Here is a 6,000-nt window from a genome sequence, read left to right as displayed (position 1 = left end):
TATATATATATATATATATATATATATATATATATATATATATATATATATTCTACCAGAAATTCATGGATCTGTAGATGGTGAAGCCTTTCAGTGGTACTGCATAAAAGATAATTCTGAGCCATTTGTTACTGGTGACCTTAATGTTGAAAGAAAGCAAATTACATGTGAGTTTATAAGTCCAGTCCAGTGACAATTTACTTATTTCATTATTTATTTATTTATTAATTTTTATTTAACATTTGTTTACCGCGAAAGTCCAACTTGGAACAAAGCCAATTTTCAATGGAGTCTGGGGAAAAATGCTCCAGACTCATGCCTTTGTGATGTGGGAGGATACCCACAGGAACACAGGGAGGACAAGCAGACTCCACACAGAAGGCACCCCAGCCGAAAATCAAACTGGAGAACCTCTTGCTGTGAGGTGACAACGCAACTGCTGCACCACTGTGCTGTCTGTGATATTATAGATTCAGATAAATTTAATTTAAAATGTGGTTACTGGTGTAGAGAATTGATCACAAATGATCAATTTCATTCTCAGCCAGGGAATGCAAAGAAAGCCAGAATTACATTTAGTGAGAGACAGCAAGAGTATAATAAAAATTAGATCTAGGTTGTTAATTCAAACTAAAGAACTGCGAACAGCAATACATTGAAAAATTCATCAAACCATCACTGGTTCAAAATATAAAAAAAAAAAAGAAAGAATTTTTTTTTGTAGGGGGCAACCCCCACATCCATGCTACTTAAATATATTAATGTTGAGATAGTACAACAGTGAGGAATAAAAGAATCTCCCTTTCCCCTACTGAATGCCGATCTCAAAGCACATTCAACCAAAAGTGAGTCAACAAATGTCATTTAATAAAACAGTATTGAAAAAAATTAAATACACCCTAAAATACACATTATCAGCTAACAAAAGAGTAAAGAGCATATAGAATTGTAATATACATTATTTACAATAAATCAAGACAAATCTCATGCAGAAAATGAGGTGTCTTTGTGATAATTACAGCTGAGTATTGTTTAAGTGGCAATGACAGAACAGTAGAGTGGAGTGAAGGATGTTAGATTTTGAGACAAGTTGGAAGCAGAAGTTATATTAAGCAAAAGTTTAAGTGAGTGAGAAGTGTAGATTCGTGCAATAGAACCTCCAATTTAATGGACAGTAAGAGTGTTACTAGTAACAGAAAGAGCTATATAGCTCAGGTTAGGTGATATTGCTGGATGACAGGCAATGACATTTGGCTGATGAAAGGAGGAAGATCTTTAGCTGAGTCTTAAAGTGTGGGTAAGATGCAGTGTCTTTTATTTGTGGAGGAGTAGTTTCCCAAAGTTTTGGACCTATTTTAGAGAAGTATCCAAACCAAAGAATAAAAAGGTCATGTAGACAAACCATTCAGTAAAAACTGCAAGAAAACCCAGCCATACTAGAGTTTTTACTGTGTGACACCTTAAACCTCCTGTAATCAAAGTCAATGGGATATATACAAATTACCCCTTTAAGTAGATCAAGTGTTTCAGCTATACAGCTTCTGAATGCCCATGTGTTTTACTTTTTAAGTTTTTATGGCCACATTTAGGCCAATAAAGGTAGAAGCAGTGATCTGTACTATACAGTTTTGTTTTGAGGCAGGGTTGCAGTGCATGGGCAGAATGGTTGTGGATTATATGGCTGTTAAGAGGAAGGTGGTCTAATTAGTTTAGTTTCTAGGGAAAAGAAATTCTGATTGACAAGGAGTTTAAATAGTTGGGATCTTAAGAGAAGGTCATCTCTTTGTTGAACAGGGAGACATTTTGCTTTTTCACTGTTTTACATTGGTGTTCGTTTTTTTAAGGTGAGTGGTTAATAAGCCTACACATTTTATTGGCTATTCTTTGAATGCATGTGAAGTTTATTTTTGATGCTCAGGCTAAGAGCAGGAGGCCATATTCAAGTTCGGAGATAAGAATGCCTCTGCCTGTGAATGTTATGGAGGTTTTAGAAAGAAAGGGGGAGATTTTATTAACCCACCATAGGAGGGAGTTGAGCTTTCACACCTCCAGACACAGTAAAAAATAGCACAAGTATAACAACACTTTACTGTGATTGTGAAAAATAGAACAATTAACCTAGCAACTCATCATGTGAGATGGCTTATTTTTTTGCTTGTGTACTCCTTGTGGATGGCAAAGTTAAGGGAACATGCAAGCCAAATGCCAAGGTATTTAAAGGAGGTAATTTTTTTTTTTCTGTGGGACAGTTGTGGTCACAGATATGCAAAAGGATTTATGCTTTTTAACTTTCTGTTTGTTATCAAGCATCATAGTTTTGGTTTTGCTAGAACTGGGAAGGAGGCTTTTGTTGGAGAGCCTGTGGAATAGAGCTAGAAATCTGCTTGCAGGTCTGACTGGAGGTTGGGTACTGAGCTGTCTGTGCAAAATAGTACCACATCATCTGTGTAGAGAAGGAGGGGGGAGATGAGGCAGTTCAAGGGGTAGTTTACTTATTACAATGGAAAACAGTAAAGAAGCAAATATGAAATCTTGTAGTACTCATTTTGAAGGCTGACTGATTGTGAAAAACAGGTATGAATTTTAATGGAGCAGTGGAGATTGGTGAGGTAGTTTTGAAACCATGGTAGGGAATCAGAACTTACGTTTATTTATAGTAGGTGATAGAGGAGGATGTTGTGGTTGATGAGGTTGAAGGCATTTGTAAGGTTAATAAAGGCACCAATGAGCAACCTCTGCCCACAGCAAGACATATTTCATTGGTCAGGGTCCATAGGGCTGTCAGTGTGTTACAACCACACCAATACCTGCACTGTTTATAGGATAGGAAGTTGTAAGTAGTAATGTACTAGGTGAGCTGAACACAGATAATTTTTTGAGCAGTTTGCTTGCACCTGGTGGGCTATCAGTTTTTATTTGTTGCAGAAGAGGTTCTAAGTCTGTTGTTCTGACTTGTTTAAAGTAAAACTGAGGAATGTAGAGAGGTAGTTCTGAGGTGAAATGGGAAGCACTGTGAGCATTTGAAAGAGTGGGTAGGTTGGAGAATTCATAGGGAGAGCAAGAGAGAAAGAATGTAGGAGTTGTTGGTGGGTTATTTTAAATATCCCTTCCTGTGAGCTGATTCAATTTTTCCCCAAACTGTTTTGGGGATTTGCCTACAGATTTTTTAAATATTTTTATAGGTGGGATTTGTATCAAAGTATTGTTTGTTTTGATATGCTTCTGAGATTGATATATTGTTGCCTATTGCTAGGGGAGGGTCTGTTTTTCTACATCTGCCATGCATACCCTCTAATTTTTAAAATGTGTTTTAATTCAGGAGTTAGGCCTTCATTTCATTATTGTCTTACAAGCAGAGAAAGAATGTGTCCAGGATGATCTGAGTGTACTGGTTAGAAATTTTGCAGTAAGGTTAAGATTTTTTAGGTTTAATACAAAAGACAAATCTGTGATGGAGTGAGCTTCTTTAAGTTTTTTTTTTTTTGATATCTGAGTCTGTCTTAGCCCTGAATGAAATTAATTTGCACAGTAGTATAGCAAGGGTGGGGAAAATGGTGCACAGTGTTAGAGGGCACAATCCTGAAGTGCAGTTATTGCAGTCTTCTTTCTATATCGGTATTTCTGAATCCTGGTAGAGAAAGTGACATCAGTGCATTAGCACTTTGTGTGGGGTAAACTGTAGTTGTAGCAATCTGATTAATACAAATGTAGCAAGAGGCTTGCTACAGTTTAAAAAGTAAAAAATTATTTGTTATTTTTGGGGGGGGGCTCTTCCACTGATTAGCTGGTGCAGGGAGGGGTATGTATCTGGCTGACTTGGAGAGCCTATTGGAAAGGATCAGACCTTTTTTTTTTTTTTTTTTTTCAGTCTTCCAATGAAGAGCTGTGGTTGGGAGGGGCATGTGCCTGGCTTAAGAACAGACCCTTTATTTTTTGATCTTCAAATTAAGAGCTGAGGAGGTTGGGCAGCACTTTGAAGGACAGCCCTAGGTACTATAACAGCCAGCTCTGCTTCTGAATTTGATGTAGTTTGTGCTGTGCAGGTATGTATTGTGAAGCTTATTGTGCAGTGGTCACTAACATAAGGAGAGCAAGTGATAATGTCTGACGTTAGATTGGAGTTTTCAGTGATGATTAAATCTAGAAGATGATGACTACTAGTGATGAAGTTAGGTTGTGTAGTCTGCTGCCGTAGTTGTTTAAGGTTGTAGTCAGTCATAAGTTCATTGATATCACAGTGAATGCAGTGAATACAATTTAAGTTGAATAGTCCTTTACAACCTGAATAGACAGTTGTGTTCAACACAGTGTTCTTGACTGGGTCTATGTTATACCTTATAGAACTATTGTTCTGTCTAGAGTCATGACAGATGCCTTTAGTATTCTCTTTAAAATTCATCATGTAGAATCAGACAAAAATGTAAAACATTTAGTGGTACTGCTTCTCATAGAATGGAACAAGTAAGTGTGATGCAGCCACCTTCAGTTAAATTTACAAGTTCTAAATTGTACACCTTTATTTACATTACTACTGAATAAGGCCATGATGCAGTTCAATACTGGGTTTCTTGGTATCTTAAACAGCATGTGGAATGCATAAATCTTCCTTGAATCACACCAAAAATCAATTATGTTTATGTAGAGAACATTTCTAGTCTATCATACATCAGTCATCAATGCACTGAATTAAAAAAACACTATTCTAGTCAGTAAAAAATGTATACTTCAATTAACAGTTCTGCTCATCATTTCCTCATCTTGATGACAATAAAATTACTCACTTCATTGTCAGGCACTTCTGTGAGTCCAGAAAAGTTTATATCATGTGATCAAGTGGCCAGTTTTACTGTATCCTCATCAGAAATGTGCAGCCTCTGCTCTTGCCATGGTCTTAGAAGATATGGCCCATACCTTTTATTTAAAACCTAGAAACAGTACACAGGTATATAGTTTTAAATACATTAATGACTAGTTACAGAAGCATTCCTGTCATATAGTAGATGTTTCTTCTAGAGAGGTGCCTAAATAACATTACTTTAAGGCTAGAAGTTCATCCACAGTTTCTGTGTTAAGAAATGTTATGACAAACATGCATAACCTTACATGGTGCCAGAGTAAATAACTGTATTTGAGAAAATGAAGATAAGATGTACAAGAAATTTTCTTTCCCAAATTATAGCATTTAATGAAACTCATCTCTTAATATATGTGTAGTTGTTCATCTTGTGAGGGACTAGGAATGGTAAAACAAATTCACAGCTTGAAACCAAAGAGTTTATGGGCAGAGAATCAATCACATAGTGACAAAGATATGCTAAGTATTACATACAGCCGTAGCTATGATATCCATCATAGGTATGCCAATTCATGTACATGTTTAGGACATTTACTAAAAGAATATTGCATAAATATAAAATTGATGTAGTGCCAAGAATACATACTTCAAGGAAAACCCTAGTAGCTTTCATGAGTAACACAGACTAGACACTAAAGTCAATCTAAAACTTAGATGACATTAATAAGTGATTAGAACAAACAGAATCATTGCATAATATGGTTGCTATTGTAAACACATATCTGAATTTACCTGCAAAGTCTAAATAAACTGATTAAAAGGGAGGGAGCATTGCCTATTGCTTGCAGTTGAGGAGATGGTTTTCAATAGTAACTACAAACCAGGAATTCTAGAAGATAAAGCTAGATGAACAAAGTTCTAAATTCTGCATATTTAATAAAAATACAGATTTTTTAGCATTCTGTTTGGCATCTCCTTTTATGTAGGGAAGACGGAGAGGAAACTAAAGTGACGTATTTATGAGCATTTATATGGAATTAGAACACAGAATACTAATAATGCATTATTTAGACACATGTCAACTTGTCCTCAGGCTGTATTTTCTTTTTTTGTTTTGGAATCTGTTCCCAGAGATATAAGAGGAGGCATGTGGGAGGCGAAATTAGAATTGTTATATCCTGGGAAATAAGGAGACCACACGGTTT

This window comes from Protopterus annectens, chromosome 6.part1 (genome assembly GCF_019279795.1).
Source record: "Protopterus annectens isolate FY-2018-M chromosome 6.part1, PAN1.0, whole genome shotgun sequence".
NCBI classification, from domain to species: domain Eukaryota; kingdom Metazoa; phylum Chordata; order Ceratodontiformes; family Protopteridae; genus Protopterus; species Protopterus annectens.
This window is presented reverse-complemented; position numbering follows the sequence as displayed.